Source organism: Trichomycterus rosablanca, chromosome 10, assembly GCF_030014385.1.
Source record: "Trichomycterus rosablanca isolate fTriRos1 chromosome 10, fTriRos1.hap1, whole genome shotgun sequence".
Taxonomy (NCBI): domain Eukaryota; kingdom Metazoa; phylum Chordata; class Actinopteri; order Siluriformes; family Trichomycteridae; genus Trichomycterus; species Trichomycterus rosablanca.
Window position 1 is genome coordinate 8,997,532 of NC_085997.1, and position 20,980 is coordinate 9,018,511.

Sequence of the window (20,980 nt, forward strand, 5' to 3'; positions counted from 1 at the left end):
CAATGCTGATTTGGCTTAATAGTGTTGGTCAGAATGTATCATATTCTTGAAAGAAAATTAAAATTTGTTTTCCATGCATTCACACTGGCCTGTTCTGGGGTTCAAATGAGTCTCATCAGTACACACAAGTTTGCAATCAAATGATCAAGTATTGCAAATGAATATCTTTGAAATTCTGTTAAGGTTATAGGCTATATTTTGGTTTTTCACAGGGAATATGAGAAAAAATAAAAAGCTTATTATGCTAGGCTTGATGTAATTCTGCATGGTACTCACTGCCTGTATAGGTAAACGAGTGAGTGACCAAAACACTACTAGATCAACAGCTACTAGCCACATACAAAAATAAGGTATCAGACAGTTTCTGTGCCACCCCTGTGTGAGCAATGGTCCAGTCTGGCCACCCCTATGGAAATTGTCTGGCTTTGCCACTGTCCACAGTTGAAAAAGAAGCAGACGAAATAGCTGATAAGAGATGAAGGACTAATTCAGTGGTGTATTCAGCTTGTATTTCTTACCAGAAACCAGAAAAGAGGTTTGCAGGTACAGCCATCCAATTTTGGTGTTCTTGGCAGTTTTTCTGACATATCTGTTATTCATATCGATATCGGAATTATATCGTATCGACCGAAATTAGGAGTTATATTGTGATATAAATTTTAGCCATATCGTCCAGCCCTACCACTACCATACATAATAATGTGCAAAGATATAACGGTTCATACAAATCTTAGTCCTAGTTAGTCTTAGTTTTCTATTACAAAAACTATCCTTTACCCTTTGTAAATTTTAATGGATTAACAGAGTGTTGATGCTGCATTAAGTAGGAGTGCAACGTGTTTAATCTCACGTACTCTTTTCTATATTATGTGGTGCTTTTATACCATCACAGACTCAGTTTATTTAAAACGTTCATCCCAGCTTTTAGGACGAACTGAAAATAATAATAACTGTCTTTGTACCACTGACAGACTGACTTAAAAAATGATTTGAGTGAAAATAGAGCATAAATGTCATTGTAACATTGTAAATTTTGATGCTGCGTTTCAGTGAGCATTGACGCAACAAGTTTCATATTACGTGATGCCTTAAATGATCATAATGTTTCTGCACTGGAGAATGCGGGCATCGATACCGCTACCTCTCACATGCTTAGCTCTACCATTTCAGCTAATTCCCCCTACTATGAACCTCCTTTACCCTTTGCAAATTGTAATGTACTGACAGAGCAGAGCGTTAATTAAGCAATAGAACACGAGAGGGAGTGTGTTATCGCGAATAACATCACGGCTGTGATTTGGTCGCTGGCACGAGCCGAAGGCACACGACCTCGAGTGTTCTATTGCTTTTATACAACAGTTTTTACAAAATAAAGAAAGAAAATAAATCAACGAAGCCCTGAATTTCATATTAATTATGCTTTAATATTGACAATACCTTCCGCCAAAAAGTAGTTCCACAGCAAATGAGTTGCTATGCAACGGTAAACATTCCCTACCTGTACAGTAGGCTAAAAAAAAAAAGGCATATAGTTTAACATTACAAAGTTACGCTAGTTTGGAATAAAAATAATAATCGAATATAAATAAGGGAAGTGTGCAGATTAACATATATAAATAACGCAATAACTATTTTAATTCTTAATTAATTTTATTTTTAGCTTTTTCTCATTTTCCTTTCATCTTCGCTTATTCGCTATAACATCTTTGCTTATTCCCTCTCGTGTTCTGTTGCTTAATTAAAATATAGAATTTATTTATTTATTAGAGTTATTGTGTTATTTGTATATGTTAATCTGCACACTTCCGTTCATTGTGCAGTTAGAAAAAAAAGGCTGCTCTGTAGGATGTGCATCGGCATCAAACAGTCCGGCTCGCTTCGCTGGTGGCCTCTGTACTGTGTTTTCTGGGTCATGTTCTGCACTGAGGACTGCACTCCACCTTTTTCTGTCAGCTAGTGTGGGTCTCCAATAGCTTTTTAACGAGCCCTCAGACCTGTAATTAGTTAGAGTTCTAAAATACATATGCTAGTTTAAGGTCATTTGATAACTGGACATGCACATTTCTTTTATTTCTTCTTACCGGTGTCCAGTAATAGACATAATCTCCTTTGACTCCAGACCGGCATCGGACAATCTCTGAACTGCTGTGGCTCGCAAGCAGTGGTTGGTGTACATGCGGCTCGTACCAGCCTCTCTGCATATCCGTGGAAGCATAGTTGCAAGCTGATTCACTCCCAGAGGACTGGCGATGTACCACACTGCATCTGCTGCACACGCTGACTTTTTGGGATGTAAATAAAAGGCTGGCGCATTCATGCATTTTGCTCAGATATTTTTCTAATGTTGCAACTGGGCATAGGCTGTCTCCGGGTTTGGCAAACATGAATCCCCTATAGTTTTCACGGTCTCGCTCCATAACGTCTTTGTGGTTTTTTGTTTCTTCATTAAATGACAGCGTGCAGTATTTTGTGCCGTTTTTATCTGTTTTGATAACAAATGACTCTTTTGTAAGTGATCTGTTGCCCTCCTTACTTCGCCGCCCAAAATGAAGTTGGATATCGAACCAAACTTTGTTCAGGAGTCCTCTTGGATGGTTGGGATTACATGCGTTAGATTCCCTGATCATTTTCTCATCTGCGGGTGAAATCGATGGATGATGGGTCGTTTTATCTCTGCCTGCGCGTCTGATTGTTTTAATTGTTCCGAGGAAGACGTTGTTTGCAGGCTTAAAAGGGTCATTCTTTAAACACCAGGAACGACTAAGTGGAGGTTCGTTAAGGTACCTGTTGAGCCCCGTGCGCAGTCCGAGATAACTGCTGATACTATAGGGCTCACCTTTTGCGGCACGGATAGAGCCATAGAAGTGTCGAAGTATTAAGTTCAGCTCAGCCTTTTCAATTGTCGCCAAATTAACCTGAATGTAATTTTGTAACAGCCAGTCTGTAAAGCACTTAGTAGCCCATCTTGTTTGCCGAATTGTATTCTGTTCGTTTCTCGTCAATTCCAGCGTAATCAGCTGTTCTTCTGTCACTGCAGCCGACCTAACAGCGTTTACCGAAACAGAATTTGATGTGCGTTTGCTTTCACACTCTTCTTCAGAGTCTGACCAAACAGGCTTCAGGTCGAATGTAATCTGAAAGTCATCCATTGTATCAATTTCTGGATGCGCACTAATGAGCACTAATAGATGAGTATCTAATAGACTATCATAATAGTATGAGCACTAATAGACCTACAAAACAACCAGTGGCTTGTGTGCGTGAAGCTTGTCGTTATGGCAACGCGTGAGCGGAGTAATACAGTTATTGTGTGAAAAGCCCGTGCTGTTATCACGAATATCAGCACAGTTAGAACGCTTCTCAACCAATCAGATTGTAAGGTCGGAACTACCTGTTGTATAATGCTGCATAACTGTCTTTGTACCACTGACAGACGGACTTAAGGGTTGATGCTGCTTTATGTAAGGGCCAAAATAGTGAAGTTCAAAAAGTCTCAGTCAGCCGACAGTGCCAACATGCAGCCATATTCGGGGATGAGATCTTTTATGAAGTGCATTCTCTTTGATTTTGTTGGACTTGTAGGAGATTGTTCTGTTCTTGTTGCAGTGCTGCTGGAGGGTTTTCTTTTTAATAGTGGTGGTGGGGTGTTTGTGATTATAGAGGGTTTTCTTTTTAATGGTGGTGGTGGGGTGTTTGTGATTATATGTAACTGTAATACCTTATGTGCATTTGCATCTTTGTTCCCATTTTGACGGTATAAAGCATGAGCTGTCAGAAGGGGAATTCGAACCCACGGCTCCAGGGGAGACTGCGAGCTGAACGACTGCTTGGCCATCCTGACTTGCTTGCACGTTAACAATGCCAATTTTCCTCAACACCCCCACATGGCCTAAGATTTGAACTGCAAGCTGCTTGAGCTACAGCAACAAGGCGCCGAGGAACTAATACACAGAGTTTTGCTGGAGTCCAATCATAAAGGCCAATTCCCATACAGGAAGTCGAAAACCTGGGTAAAAATCAGGAATCCTGACCGCTAGACCATATGGGAAACTGCAAGGCTCAGTACCGGCTGACGCCAGAATCAGCCACTTCATTCCGCTCTGCCAAGTCTTCGTCACCTTGACAAGACCTGCATTGTTGGATCTGGGGTACAGAGAGCCATACACAAGGAGTTAGAGAGACAAAAAAAGAGAGAGAATAGAAACCTTCGAAGCACGGCATACGAAAAGACAGTGCCTTGACCCGGATTCGAACCGGGGTTGCTGCGGCCACAACGCAGAGTACTAACCACTATACGATCATGGCTTCCCAGCAGTCTGCCACTGGTGGCTCATGTCGGCTGCTCCCTGATAGACTGCAGTCATAGTTCCAACAGCATCAGCCACTTCTTTCCGCTCTGACAAGTCTTTTTCACTTTGACAAGACCTCCATTGTTGGATGCATTGTTGGTGCTCCATACACAAGGAGTTAGAGAGACAAAAAAAAGGCATAAGGCAACCGAGCCAGCCAGGAGTCGAACCTAGAATCTTCTGATCCGTAGTCAGACGGTTTATCCAGTGCGCCACTGGCCCGTTTGACTACAGTTCGACTTTCCTGAAGCTCCAGCCTCATTTTGGTCTCTTGCCCGAGGAGAGAATCGAAACCTTCGAAGCACGGCATAGAAAAAGACAGTGCCGTGACTTGGATTCGAACCGGGGTTGCTGCGGCCACAATACTGACCATTATATAAGCATTGCTTTCCAGCGGTCAGCCACTGCTCCCTGATAGACTGCAGTCACAGTTCCAACAGAACAAGCTGCTTGAGCTACAGCAACAAGGCAACGAGGAACTAATAGGCAAACAACGAGCACAACAGGGTTTGAGTTCTTAAAAAATAATATAATCTTAATAAATAATCCAGTCAGTTAAAAACCCAACAAGAAGGCTGTACCCAATACACTCATACCAGAGAAAACACACCCTAACATGCAAGTGCCGTTACAGTGCTAACAATGGTCCACCCAAAAAACATTATTTGGTCAGTTGGAGATCTCATATGGGGCTCCCTTTCTATTGATATATGGTTTACAGCCTAGTGACAAAGTGTACAGTGCAGCAAATGGGTTACAGTCAGTACATTTACTATACATAATAATGTGAAAAGTTCGTACAAATATTAGTCTGTGTGGGGCGAGGGTGGTGTCGATGGTACCCAAGCTAGTCAGGATGCGGTCTAACGTGATGCATTCAGGTCACAGTCTCTCATTGAGGCGTGGGTTTAAATCCCACTTCTGACTGCTAGTGCTTTATACAAATTTATGTCTTTAACCCTCTAACATACATAATAATGTGAAAAGATTCAGCAGTTCGTACAAATCTTTGGCCATGTGGGGGTATTGAGGAAAATTGGCTTTGGTAACACACATTCAGGTCAGGATGGCCGAGCGGTCTAAGGCGCTGTGTTCAGGTCGCAGTCTCCCCTGGAGGCTGGGTTCGAATCCCGCTTCTGACAGCTCATGCTTTATACAAATCTACTTCTTTAGAGGACACAGCCATCAGGGAATACAGTTTTCATGAAAGGGTGTACATGGTCTGCAACAATGCTGAGGTAGGTGGTACGTGTCAAAGTAACATCCACATGGATGCCAGGACCCAGGCTTTTGATCACTGAAAATGTGAGAAATTTAATCATGTATTTATACTGATCATAAAGTATGTTTATTCAGCGTCTATTTACATTGTTACAGCAGTATTTTACAATTGAAATGTTCACATTATTTAAATGTATGTAAAGTACATTGTATACTAGCTGTTTACTTTTTTCCCTAAGTAAAAACTGTCATTACCTCAACGTGTCATTACCCCCCCCCCCCCCCCCCCCCTTGTAAGCAAGAGGTTCACAAAGCTGAGCAGTTAACAATGCTATCCAACAACAAGGGCTACCAGTACTACCAGTTATCTATCAGTCTAGTCATCTAACCACACATTAATCTAAAATAGCCTAATCACACAAGACTTCACATTCTGTTTTATTTGCAGAATGATTAAAAGCTATAACTGAAGAGAACAGCTTTTTATCAAGTAGCCTATTTATTACATAAAATAAAAGTGCCATTTCAGATTTCCATATTAAGAAAAAAAGTCTTTATTTATATAAAAAGATAAACAAAACTTGACTCACTAGTCATTTCTCATTAAAAAAGGGCAAAAAGAAAACAGACTTCAACAAAGTGCTAAACACTGAAATGCAACAAAGTGCGAAACACCAACTTTTAGATGGCTTTTTCAGCTCGTGAGAAAACAGAAGGCATGGGATGCAATACAGAGCCTCTGCACTTTCACTATAGATTAGCCAATCTCTTTTGATACTTTGCAAATTGAAGGTAGTTAGGAAATGGTTTTCCTTCCTTGTCTTTTGCTGTAACTTTATTTGTTTTTGCTTTGCTTGCCAATCTGTGTACTATTGTGTCTCTCTCTTCATTAGTCAACTTCTTTGTCCATAGTGCTGGATCCTCTGGCATACACTCCTTGGCGCTGCCCTGACTACTTTCTGACCTCTCTTCATCCCTTTCACTTTTCTCAGAACCTTCTCTGCTTTCACTTCCTTCACTTGCATCATTCTCTATCACATCTTCTCTATCTCTATCTTCTCTATCTCTATCTAGATGGTGAAGGAGTACAAATACTTGGGTGTTCACCTCAATAACAAACTTGACTGGTCTAGCAACTCGGATGCCCTATATAGAAAGGGCCAAAGTCGCCTCCACCTACTGAGGAGACTGGTAATGAAAACAGAGCGAAAACTGACCACATTTTTGACGCAGCGTTTCAGTGAGCAAACGAGAAACGAGTCTTATATTACGTGATGCCTTTAAATGATCATAATGTTTCTGCATTGGAGAATGCGGGCATCGATCCCACTACCTCTCGCACGCGAAGCTAGCACTCTACCATTTGAGCTAATTCCCCTTATAAAGAACCCTCCTTTACCCTTTGTAAATTGTAATGTACTAAAAGATCATTGAAGCTGCATTATAAAGTGGGGGTTCATCGTGTTTAAGCTCACGTACTCACGTTTATCGCAGCCTTTAGGACGAACTGAACCAGATTGTACCACTGACAGACTGACTTAAGGGTTGATGCTGCATTAGGGGCCAAAACAGTGCAGGATATACCAACTGTTTAGTGCAGTGCAATAACAAAGCGGCTCTGTGAAGCAACAACTGAAATTATAATGCATGTAATTCAACATAAAATATGTGGGTATTAATATCTAAAACTCAGTGCATTATTAGGCTGCACATAAATATAGATTTAAACTGTCCTATATTTACTACAGTCTGTTTAAAACAACTAGTTGGTGTGGAGAACATGTTACACATGCAGTGTGCTATTATTTCAAGCTTATCAAGTACATGCTATTTTACTTAGAAATATCTCACAAAGTACAAATTATTCATCATTCTAAATAAACCATGTAGTACAGGACATTACCGCTTACCTAATGCAGTAAGAAGCAACTCGCTCGAACAGGGACTTGATCCCTGGACCCTCAGATTAAAAGTCTGATGCTCTACCGACTGAGCTATTCAGGCTCTGCACCCAGCTTTGATCCTCACAAGGATGTGACTTAAATTACAAACTTTAACATACGTTGTCCTGTAGATCTTCAATTAATATAAAATGTTTTTTATTTCTGTTTTGGCTCTCTTGAAGGCGATTATATAAAGTTTTAGGTGAAGTATGTTGCTGCTTACACACAGAAAGAAAAACATCTCAGAAGGAAAATTTTATGTTATGTGCATTTATATGTGGCAAAATAAAAAAATCCATAAAAATCAAATTGAGTTAGCAAAGAACCTTGAATTATACTAAAGAGTTCTTCAAGTAGAAACAGTTCTAGCAAAAAACACAAAAAACCCTAAAGAAACACTTCTTAAGACTTCTTAGTCTTAGTTTTTTATTATTTCAAATGCCATTCATAATTTATAATCACTGATTTGTGAGATATCAGCAGTAGTAGATCATGTTTAACTGGTTTAATATTGTTTAAGCGCTGATTATCGGCTGTTTTTCGTGAGTATGTTGGGCGGTTTTCCATGTATTTGGGCGGAATTTCAAATGCGCAATCTGGCAACCCTGGCTGAAGCGTTGATTCATATTTTGGAGCGATGTATGTTTGTATGCTAGAATATAAATAACATCTTTTACAAACTGCTGTCTATTTACATTGATATTTTCTCTTCTGTCTAAACCTTGAAATTGGGTTTGTAAAGATAAGGGATACAGTAGATAATATATTTAATGAGCTGAACTAACTGAGAGAAGCGCTAACGGTGGTGGAAGAGTCTAAAAGGGTTTGGAACATAGTCGTATCATCATAGCAGTACAACACAGTTTTGTCCGTAGCATCCGAAAATATCCAGAAGCTAATATACAAAAAACGTTTATTTTAATAAACTTACCTTGTTAAAAAAAGTATGACCACAATTTCTAAACAAACACAGTATCCGCTGCTGCAGTCTCTACACAAACTTTTCTGCACTGAAATCGCAAGAACACATTTTATGGATATTACGGTAATGCACTGAAAACGCGTCCTACAGTCATGCAAGCACATACAACAGTGTGTGAGTTTACACTAATCAACCATAACATTAAAACCACCTCCTTGTTTCTACACTCACTGTCTATTTTATCAGCTCCATTTACCATATAGAAGCACTTTGTAGTTCTACAATTACTGACTGTAGACTGCTCACTCTGTTCTTCAATGGTCAGGACCCCCACAGGACCACCACAGAGCAGGTATTATTTAGATAGTGGATGATTCTCAGCACTGAGAATCAGGGCAGTGGTTCATTATTCCTGGTTCAATCGATTAAGACTCCCATGAAGTCACCCAAATGTCAAAGCATCCCCACACAATCACACTTCCACCACCTGGTGGTATGATGGATGTTCTTATTGTTTCTTATTATGGAATACATTCATTCATTCACTGCCTGTTTTATCCTGGTAATGATCACCGTGAGTCTTTTTAAACAAAAAAATTCAAAAAGTAAATAAAAAAGATAACAATAATATCATTTCAGTTATATCAATAGCAGCGATCAAACTAAGAAATAAAACTCTGGTGCATTTTAATATTGTAGCATTATAAGTTCATGCGTTTCTGTCAAAACAAAACAAAAAAGGTATGTAAATAAAACTGTTTAAGAGTAAATAGGGCGTTAATGACATGGTAACACTGACAGACTGGCCTAAAGATTGATGCTGCAACGAATTTCGCCTTAATTTTATCATTTCAGATTCCGAGTTGCTGCCAAATGATCATAATGTTTCTGCACTGGAGAATGCGGGCATCGATCCCACTACCTCTCGCATGCTAAGCGAGCGCTCTACAATTTGAGTTAATTCCCCTTACGAAGACCCCACCTTTACTAATGTACTAACAGAGCGTTGATGCTGCATTATAAAGTCAGGGTGCAAGTGTTTAAGCTCAGACTCAGCTTTATAGTCATTCTATTATATAATACAATATTAACTGTATTCATATTATTTAATCTTGTGGACGATTGAATAGCCTACAACAAGCACAAACCGGGTTTGAGTTCGTAACAAATAATCCAGTCAGTTAAAAAGCCAACAAGAAGGCTGTACCTAATACACTCATACCAGAGAAAACACACCCTAACACGCTAGTGCCGTTACAGTGCTAACAATGGTCCACTCAAAAACATTATTTGGTCAGTTGGAGATCTCATATGGGGCTCCCTTTCTATTGATATATGATTTACAGCCTAGTGACAAAGTGTACAGTGCAGCAAATAGGTTACAGATTAAGGAGTTAGTACAAATCTCAATCCGTGTGGGGTGAGAGTGGTATTAATCATTTCATGGCTGAGCGGTCTAAGGCACTGTGCTCAGATCGCAGTCTCCCCTGGAGATGTGGGTTTGAATCCCACTTCTGACAGCACATACTTGATACAAATTTATGTCATTAACCCACTACCATACATAATAATGTGAAAAGATATTACGGTTCGTACAAATCTTAGTCCTAGTTAGTCTTAGTTTTCTATTACAAAAACTATCCTTTACCCTTTGTAAATTTTAATGGATTAACAGAGCATTGATGCTGCATTAAGTAGGAGTGCAACGTGTTTAATCTCACATACTCTTTTCTATATTATGCGGTGCTTTTATATCATCACAGACTCAGTTTATTTAAAATGTTCATCCCAGCTTTTAGGACAAACTGAAAAAAATAATAACTGTCTTTGTACCACTGACAGACTGACTTAAGGGTTGATGCTGCATTTAAAGGGGATGTCGTGAGTTTCAGCTGTTCATCTTTTACAAAGCAGTTCACCAGATGAAAAAACAACAAAATGTCACGTACCGCTGCTTTAACCAAAAACATTTCAAAATTTAAAAATTACAAGTTATTGCGTTTGGCAATTTAAAAATCAAAAATTATTTTAAAAAAATCTTTAAAAAAATTTAAAAATGATTTGAGTGAAAATAGAGCATCATTGTAAGATTGTAAATTTTGATGCTGCGTTTCAGTGAGCATTGACGCAACAAGTTTCATATTACGTGATGCCTTAAATGATCATAATGATCCTGCACTGGAGAATGCAGGCATCGATACCGCTACCTCTCACATGCTAAGCGAGCACTCTACCATTTGAGCTAATTCCCCCTACTATGAACCTCCTTTACCCTTTGCAAATTGTAATGTACTGACAGAGCAGAGCGTTAATGCTGCATAACTGTCTTTGTACCACTGACAGACAGACTTAAGGGTTGATGCTGCTTTAAGTAAGGGCCAAAATAGTGCAGTTCAAAAAGTCTCAGTCAGCCGACAGTGCCAACATGCAGCCATATTCGGGGATGAGATCTTTTATGAAGTGCATTCTCTTTGATTTTGTTGGACTTGTAGGAGATACTTCTGTTCTTGTTGCAGTGCTGCTGGAGGGTTTTCTTTTTAATGGTGGTGGTGGGGTGTTTGTGATTATATGTAACTGTAATACCTTATGTGCATTTGCATCTTTGTTCCCGATTTGAAGGTATAAAGCATGAGCTGTCAGAAGGGGAATTTGAACCCACGGCTCCAGGGGAGACTGCGAGCTGAACGACTGCTTGGCCATCCTGACTTGCTTGCACGTTAACAATGCCAATTTTCCTCAACACCCCCACATGGCCTAAGATTTGAACTGCAAGCTGCTTGAGCTACAGCAACAAGGCGCCGAGGAACGAATATAGAGTTTTGCTCGAGTCCAATCATTAAGGCCAATTCCCAAACGGAAGTCAAAAACCTGGGTAAAAATCAGGAATCCTGACCGCTAGACCATATGGGAAACTGCAAGGCTCAGCACCGGCTGACGCCAGAATCAGCCACTTCATTCCGCTCTGCCAAGTCTTTGTCACCTTGACAAGACCTGCATTGTTGGATCTGGGGTACAGAGAGCCATACACAAGGAGTTAAAGAGACAAAAAAAGAGAGAGAATAGAAACCTTCGAAGCACGGCATACGAAAAGACAGTGCCGTGACACAGATTCGAACCGGGGTTGCTGCAGCCACAACACAGAGTATTAACCACTATACGATCATGGCTTCCCAGCAGTCTGCCACTGGTGGCTCATGTCGGCTGCCCCCTGATAGACTGCAGTCATAGTTCCAACAGAAAAAGCTGCTTGAGCTACAGCAACAAGGCGCAGAGGAAGTAATGGGCAAAGTTTTGCTCAAGTCCAATCATAGAAGGCAATTCCCATACTGGGAGTCAAAACCAGGCCACCTGGGTGAAAACCAGGAAACCTGACCACTAGACCATATGGGAAACTGCAAAGCTCAGTATCGGCTGGTGCCAGCATCAGCCACTTCTTTCCGCTCTACCAAGTCTTTGTCACCTTGACAAGACCTGCATTGTTGGATCTGGGGTACAGAGAACCATACACAAGGAGTTAGAACAAGGTGAGAATAGAAACCTTCGAAGCACGGCATACGACAAGACAGTGCCGTGACCCGGATTCGAACCTGGATTGCTGCGGCCACAACGCAGAGTACTAACCACTATACGATCACGGCTTCCCAGCAGTCTGCCACTGGTGGCTCATGTCGGCTGATAGACTGCAGTCATAGTTCCAACAGCATCAGCCACTTCTTTCCGCTCTGACAAGTCTTTTTCACTTTGACAAGACCTCCATTGTTCGGTGCATTGTTGGTGCTCCATACACAAGGAGTTAAAGAGACAAAAAAAAGGCATAAGGAAACCGAGCCAGCCAGGAGTCGAACCTAGAATCTTCTGATCCGTAGTCAGACGCGTTATCCATTGCGCCACTGGCCCGTTTGACTATGGTTCTGACTTTCCTGAAGCTCCAGCCTCATTTCGGTCTCTTGCCCGAGGAGAGAATAGAAACCTTTGAAGCACGGCATACAAAAAGACAGTGCCGTGACTTGGATTTGAACCGGGGTTGCTTTGGCCACAACGCAGAGTACTAACCACTATATGAGCATGGCTTCCCAATGCTCAGCCACTGCTCCCCAATGCTCAGCCACTGCTCCCTGATAGACTATAGTCACAGTTTCAACAGAACAAGCTGCTTGAGCTACAGCAACAAGGCAACGAGGAACTAATAGGCAAACAACGAGCACAACAGGGTTTGAGTTCTTAAAAAATAATAAATAATCTTAATAAATAATCCAGTCAGTTAAAAACCCAACAAGAAGGCTGTACCTAATACACTCATACAAGAGAAAACACACCCTAACATGCAAGTGCCGTTACAGTGCTAACAATGGTCACAGTCATCAGGGAATACAATTTTCATCAAAGGGTGAACATGGTCTGCAACAATGCTGAGGTAGGTGCTACGTGTCAAAGTAACATCCATATGGATGCCAGGACCCAGGCTTTTGATCACTGAAAATGTGAGAAACTGAATCATGTATTCATCCTGATCTTGCTCTGTTTATTGTTGCAGCTCTGCTGGAGGGTTATTTTGTTGGTGTTTGTGGTGGTGGTGGTGGTGGGGTCTTTGTTCCCATTTTGGTTTATTTAGTATATGATGTAATGTTTAGTATATGAGTCTGTGATGGTTCAAAAACAACGCATAATATAGAAAAGAGTACGTGAGATCAAAGACGTTGCACCCTCGTTTTATAATGCAGCATAGAATAGAAGAATAGAATAGAATCTTTATTGTCACTATACACAAGTACAATGCAATTTCGAGTGGCATCTCTCCAATAGAGTAGCAGCAGTAGAAGAAAGACAGTAGTAGTAATCACAAAAAAAAAGAAAGAACAATAAAAATATGTGCACTTTTAAGTGAATTTACATTTTTGCTTTAAATATTAAATACTAACTGTGCCAATAATCCGTTGAGCTGTTTTCACTACGCGATGCAGATCCTTACACTCGGCGGCAGTGCAGCTTGAATACCACTCTGTGAAATTGCTGGTCAGAATACTTTCTATCAGACTCAGACTCAGCTTTATTGTCATTCAAAACCATGTACATGATTAGAACGAAATGCAGTTACTCAGGTCTCGGTGTGTGTAAACATAATAAAATATAAAATATAAATGGCAAGAGAAACTATGTTTAGTAAAAATAAAACTTAAGACTTAAAAACTAGAAGAGATAACTAAGATATGAATTTTAAATATTTACATTTACATTCAAGTATTGCACAGGAACTACAGCAGCTTTATGCAGATCTAAAGTGCACGATTCAGTATAGCAGCAGATAAAAGGCAGAACCAGGTCACAGGTGTTTAAGGTAACTGGTGAATAGACAGTACATGAGGGGTGGAGCAATTTAGCAGTCTGACTGCATCCGGAAAGAAGCTGTTTTTCAGTCTTGTTGTTTTTGCTCGTATGCAGCGCAGCCTCCTACCAGAGGAAAGGGGGGTGAAAAGTCAGTGTGCAGGGTGGGTGGGGTCACGGAAGATGCAGGCGGCTCTTTCCTTACACCTGGTTGTGTATATGTCCCCGATGGGTGGTAAGCTGCATCCGATGGTCCTCTGTGCAGACTTTACCACTCTCTGCAGCGCCTCCTTTTCTGCCACAGTGCAGCCAGCATACCACACAGTTAGGCAGGTGGTCAGGGTGCTCTCCACCACACAGCTGTAGAAGGACCTGAGGATGTCTGTGTGAAGACCTGCCCTCCTCAGCTTCCTCAGGAAATACAGGCGTTGGTTGGCCTTCTTTATGACAGCCATGGTGTTGGTATGCCAGGTGAGCGTGTCCGTCAGGTGAACCCCAAGGTACTTGACGGAGGGGACCATCTCCACAGCTAATCCATCAATGAGTAGAGGAGGAGGGGATGTACCAGTCCTGCAGAAATCCACAACCATCTCCTTGGTTTTCTGAACATTGAGGATGAGGTTGTTGTCTCTGCACCACCATGTTAGGTCCTCCACCTCCTTCCTGTACGGCGACTGCGTCTCCTATTGTGCTCTTGTAAAAGTTTACTAGTAGGTTCTGCCGTAGTTTGGCCTTTTTCAGCTTCCTGAGAAAGAAGAGTCTTTGTTGAGCCTTCTTAATCAGGTGTGAGGTGTTAACGGTCCACGTCAGCTGGTCAGACACGTAGACTCTGAGGAATTTCAGGCTTTTCACCATCTTCACCTTGTTTCCATGGATGTGCAGGGGGAGGTGGTTTATCTCCTTTGTTCTTCGAAAGTCAATGACAATCTCCTTTGTCTTAGAGGTGTTAAGAGCCAGGTTGTTTAATGTACACCAATCAGACAAGTGAGCTACCTCCTGCCAGTAGACAATTTCATGATTGTTGGAGATCAGTCCAACTATAGTTGTGTCATCTGAAATTTTAATTATTCTGTTGGAATTGTGAATGGTGGTACAGTCCTGTGTAAAAAGTGTGAAAAGCATAGGGCTTATCACACAACCCTGCGGCGTTCCTGTGTTTAGGATGCTGAAGTTCACAAATAAAATCCTCACATCGCTGTCAAGTTCCTCCAAATGTGTCAGCGCGGTGTTGAGTGCTGTTGTTATGGCGTCCTCTGTTGAGCGATTTGGTCGGTAGGCAAACTGATACATGTCCAGGCCACATGGGATGACTGTTCTGATGTGTGAAAGCACCAGCTTCTTGAAGCATTTCATGACTATGGGTGTTGTGTTAGAGCCACTGGACGATAGTCATTCAGGCATGATGAAGCTGATTTCTTGGGTACTGGAACGATGGTGGAGGATTTGAGACACGTTGGGACAGCAGCTTGTTGGAGTGAGAGGTTGAATATGCTGGTAAACACCTCTGTAAGCTGGTCGGCACATGCTTTCAGCACCCGGCCGGGAACTCCATCTGGATCTGCTGCTTTGCTTGCATTGACTTTCCTCAGGGTGGTTCTCACCTGGTGGTGGTTTAGAACCAGTGTTGGTCCTCCAGTAGTTGGGTTGGTGAGTGGCGGGATGGGCGGAGCCACATTCTGAGTATATAAAAATATTAGTCCGTGTGGGGTGGGGATGGTGTTGAGGATGGTGTTGAGGATGACTCAGCTAGTCAGGATGGCCGAGCAGTCTAAGGCGCTGCGTTCAGGTCGCAGTCTCCCCTGGAGGCGTGGGTTCGATACAGCTACAGGATGATCAAACCTGAGCTTGTGTCCCATGCCCAATCATGAGAATTGCCTGGTTATTTAAGTGGCGCAGCCCACGGGACTATGCAAGGCAGGGGGTGTCCTCTTCCCCGAGTCAAGCCTAGCACTAATCGTATACCTTGTTCATCCTCCTCCTGGAGGGTTGTGACCTGGGTTCTCTAATGGGATGGGGTGTGGGGGGAATTAGTGAGCGGGTCCTGTCGATGCTTTTTGAGCCCAGCAATGGTCCTTCCGCTTGATCCATATCCACTGGCTGCTTCTTTCGGCCGCTTCAGAGACTGATCTAATTGTTTGTCGTAGAGCCTGTCCATGGATGCCAAGTTCTTTCAGCAGCCTGATGGTGGAAGAAGCCACAAAACCTCTGCATCCCACTTCAACTGGATAGACTTTCGCGTTCCATCCTCGTTGCTGAGCATCTGCTGCCAGTTCTGTGTAGCGCAGTTTCTTGCGCTCATAGGCCTCTTCTGTTGAATTCTCCCATGGAACTGTGAGCTCTGTGATGTATACAGACTTCAATGAAGGGGACCAGAGTACCAAGTCTGGCCTAAGGGTGGTGCACAACAGGGTTTGAGTTCTTAAAAAATAATAAATAATCTTAATAAATAATCCAGTCAGTTAAAAACCCAACAAGAAAACTGGACCTAATACACTCATACCAGAGAAAACACACCCTAACACGCTAGTGCCGTTACAGTGCTAACAATGGTCCACCCAAAAAACATTATTTGGTCAGTTGGAGTGCTCATATGGGGCTCCCTTTCTATTGATATATGGTTTACAGCGTAGTGACAAAGTGTACAGTGCAGCAAATGGGTTACAGTCAGTAAATTTACCATACATAATAATGTGAAAAGATTCAGGAATTTGTACTAATATTATTCCTTGTGAGGCGAGGATGGTATCTGTGGTACTCTAGCTAGTCAGGATGGCTGAGCGGTCTAAGGCGCTGCGTTTAGGTTGCAGTCTCCTCTGGAGGCGTGGGTTCGAATCCCACTTCTGACATCTCATGCTTTGTACAAATTTACATCTTTAACCCTCTACCATACATAATAATGTGAAAAGATACAAAAGTTAGTACAAATCTTAGTCTTAGTTTTTTATTATTTCAAATGCCATTCATTATTTCAAATGCCATTAATAATTTATAATCACTGATTTGTGAGATATCAGCAGTAGTAGGCCATGTTTAACTGGTTTAATATTGTCCTCGATCAGCTCTGTCCTCTTACCCTTAAACAAGGAAAACCTTCTCACTCTGCTCCTTGGCTTTCAGATGCATTGCGCAGCAACAGAAGAGAATTAAGGGCAGCTGAGAGAAAGTGAAGAAAATCTAAGCTTGGTGTTGATCTCCACTCCTACCACGATCTGCTGTCCAGGTTCTCATCCGATGTGACTGCATCAAAAACATCTTTTTACAAAGCCAAGCTTGAACAATCTGCTGCTGACCCACGTAAGCTTCATGCTATCTTTTCCTCTCTTCTGAACCTCTTCCTCCTCCCCCATCTGCCTCTCTTACTGCTACTGACTTTGCAACATTCTTTCAGGACAAGATTGACAAAATCAATCAATCCTTCTCTCCGACTGACCCACTTTCAACTGACCCTCAACCCACCAACACACTCACCAGCTTCACCCCACTCACCATGGATGAGGTTGCACAGCTCCTCTCATCCAGCAATCCCACTACATGCACACTCGACCCTATACCATCCACCATCCTCAAAGACATCTCACAGGACCTAATCCCCTTCATCACACCCATCATCAACAACTCCCTGACATCAGGTGTTGTCCCTACTGCGTTTAAGAAGGCTCAGGTTATTCCCCTTCTTAAGAAACCTACACTAGACACTACAGACATTAACAACTACAGACCTGTCTCACTCCTCTCTTTTCTATCCAAAATTCTTGAACGTGCTGTCTATAACCAACTATCTTCCTTTCTTACTCAGAATGAGCTCCACGATCCGTACCAGTCTGGCTTCAAGGCAGCGCATTCTACGGAAACAGCACTTGTAGCTGTTACTGAGAAGCTTCATGCAGCCAAAGCAGCCAAACAGTCATCGGTCCTCATTCTTCTTGACCTCTCTGCAGCCTTCGACACAGTGAATCACAGCATTCTCCTGTGCACTCTCTCCAACCTTGGAGTAACAGGTTCAGCATGGCAATGGATGGCCTCCTACCTCGAAGGGCACTCCTACCAAGTGTCATGGAGGGGATCCATATCTCCCCCATGCACTCTCTCAACCGGTTTTCCTCAGATCTCTGTACTTGGCCCACTTCTTTTCTCTATCTACACCCGCTCTCTGGGTAAGGTCATAGCCTCCCATGGCTTCTCCTACCACTCCTATGCAGCTCATTCAAAATGCAGCTGCCCGTCTGGTTTTTAACCAGCCCAAACACTGCCACATCACCCCACTGCTGCGTTCTCTTCACTGGCTTCCTGTAGCTGAACGCATTCAGCTTAAAACACTGATGCTCGCCTACAAAGCCAAAAATGGACCAGCCCCAAGCTACCTTCACGGTCTAATCAAACCCCCGCTCTGTACCACGCAACCTCCGAATCACTAGTCTTGCCCGACTTGATCCTCCACCCAGGACTAAAGGAAGACAAGCATCAAGGCTCTTCTCTGTTCTAGCACCCAAGTGGTGGAATGAACTTCCTCTGTCCGTCCGAACATCTGAGTCTCTTGCTGTCTTTAAAAAAACAATTAAAAACCCACCTTTTTACTAAGCACTTAAGCTGACTTGTACTTATTTACTAACATTTTTTTTCCATTTCCAAGAAAAAAAAAAAAACCACTGGTTATAACAGGTTTCAGCAGATTTGTGTTCTTCGACTGTTGTTTACTAAAACTTGAGAAATGAAATGTTTACTATGGAAGCACTTCTGTAAGTCGCTCTGGATGAGAGCGTCTGCTAAATGCAGAAAATGTAAAATGTAAATGTAATTAGAGATTTAAACGGTCCTCTATTTACTACAGTCTGTTTGAAACAGCTGGGCGTACAACTAGTTGGTGTGGAGAACATGTTACACATACAGTGTGCTATTATTTCAAGCTTATCAAGTACATGCTAGTTCACTTACAAAAAACTCACAAAGTACAAATTCTTCATCATTCTAAACAAACCATGTAGTACAGGACATTACCGCTTACCTAATGCAGTAAGAAACAACTCTCCCGAACAGGGACTTGAACACTGGACCCTCAGATTAAAAGTCTGATGCACTACCGACTGAGCTATCCAGGCTCTGCAAGACATGTCAATCCTCACAAGGATGTGTCCACAAGGATGTGACTTGAATTACAAACTTTAACATACACTGCCTGGCCAAAAATAAAAGTCACCAAAAAACCCTTAAGAAACACTTCTTAGCACTACATACATCAGTTGTATTCCACAGAGGTCAGCATGCGATGAAACTTTGATAGTAGATTCAAGATTCAAAGTAGCTTTATTAATAACAGACATTTATTTATTTATTAGTAATGGACATCGTTTTACTTTCTAACTGTGTTCATATTATGCTATCTAGTGGACGATTTAATAGCCTACAATGAGCACAAACAGGGTTTGAGTTCTTAATGAATAATAAATAATCTTAATAAATAATCCAGTCAGTTAAAAACCCAACAAGAAGGCTGTACCTAATACACTCATACCAGAGAAAACACACCCTAACATGCTAGTGCCGTTACAGTGCCAAAAACATTATTTGGTCAGTTGGAGATCTCATATGGGGCTCCCTTTCTATTGATACATGGTTTACAGCCTAGTGACAAAGTGTACAGTGCAGCAAATGGGTTACAGTCAGTAAATTTACCAAACATAATAATTTGTGAAAAGATTAAGCAGTTTGTACAAATATTAGTCTGTGTGGGGTGGGAGTGGCGTCAACAGTGTCCAAGCTAGACAGAATGGTTTTAGCAGTCTAAGGCACTGTGACAGCTCATGCTTTACACAAATTTACGTCTTTAACCCTCTACCATACATAATAATGTGAAAAGATTTAGCAGTTTGTGCAAATCTTAGACCATGTGGGGCGAGGGTGGTATCAATGGTACCCCAGCTAGTCAGGATGGCCGAGCGGTCTAAGGCGCTGCGTTCAGGTCGCAGTCTTCCCTGAAGGCGTGGGTTCGAATCCCACTTCTGACAGCTCATGCTTTAAACAAATTTACATATTTAACCCTCTACCATACATAATAATGTGAAAAGATATGCTATTAATAATTTAAAATCACTGATTTGTGAGATATCAGCAGTAGTAGGTCATGTTTAACTGGTTTAATATTGTTTAAGCGCTGATTATCGGCTGTTTTTCGTGAGTATGTTTGGGCGGTTTTCCATGCATTTTGGCGGGCTTTTAAATGCGCAATCTGGCAACCCTGGCTGAAGCGTTCATTCATATTTTGGAGCGATGTATGTTTGTATGCTAGAATATAAATAACATCTTTTACAAACTGCTGTCTATTTACATTGACATTTTCCCTTCTGTCTAAACATTTTTGGAATTGGGTTTGTAAAGATAAGGGAAACAGTAGATAATATATGTAAAGAGCTAAACTAACTGAGAGAAGCGCTAACGGTGGTGGAAGAGTCTAAAAGGGTTTGGAACATAGTCGTATCATCATAGCAGTACAACACAGTTTTGTCCGTAGCATCCGAAAATATCCAGAAGCTAATATACACAAACCTTTCTTTAAAAAATAAACTTACCTTGTTAATAAAGTATGACCTCAAAATCTAAACAAACACAGTATCCACTGCTGCAGTCTCTACACAAACTTTTCTGCACTGAAATCGCAAGGACACATTTTATGGATATTACGGTAATGCACTGAAAACGCGTCCTACAGTCATGCAAGCACATACAGCAGTGTGTGAGTTTACACTAATCAACCATAACATTAAAACCACCTCCTTGTTTCTACACTCACTGTCTATTTTATCAGCTCCACTTACCATATAGGAGCACTTTGTAGTTCTACAATTATTGACAGGACCACCACAGAGCAGGTATTATTTGGATGGTGGATCATTCTCAGTACTGCATTGACACTGACATGGTGCTGGTGTGTTAGTGTGTGTTGTGCTGGTATGAGTAGATCAGACACAGCAGCACTGCTGGAGTTTTTAAATACTGTGTCCACTCACTGTCCACTCCATTAGACACTCCTACCTAGTTGGTCCACCTTGTAGATGTAAAGTCAGAAACGATCGCTCATCTATTGCTGCTGTTTGAATTGGTCATCTTCTAGACCTTCATCAGTGGACATAGGACGCTTCCCACAGGGTGCTGATGGCTGGATGTTTTTGGTTGGTGGACTATTCTCAGTCTAGCAGCGCTGCTGTGTCTTATCCAGTCATACCAGCACA

At 41.7% G+C, this 20,980-nt stretch overlaps 3 non-coding genes across 3 annotated transcripts; 2 read left to right on the forward strand and 1 right to left on the reverse strand.

The window, feature by feature from the left end:
• Nucleotides 1–12,259: 12,259 nt before the first annotated feature.
• Nucleotides 12,260–12,332, reverse strand: trnar-acg (transfer RNA arginine (anticodon ACG)). The gene has a single exon. It is a non-coding gene; the product is annotated as a tRNA-Arg (tRNA).
• A 4,188-nt stretch (nt 12,333–16,520) lies between these two features.
• Nucleotides 16,521–16,603, forward strand: trnal-uag (transfer RNA leucine (anticodon UAG)). Its single transcript has one exon. It is a non-coding gene; the product is annotated as a tRNA-Leu (tRNA).
• A 3,073-nt stretch (nt 16,604–19,676) lies between these two features.
• Nucleotides 19,677–19,759, forward strand: trnal-cag (transfer RNA leucine (anticodon CAG)). The gene has a single exon. It is a non-coding gene; the product is annotated as a tRNA-Leu (tRNA).
• Nucleotides 19,760–20,980: the final 1,221 nt, after the last annotated feature.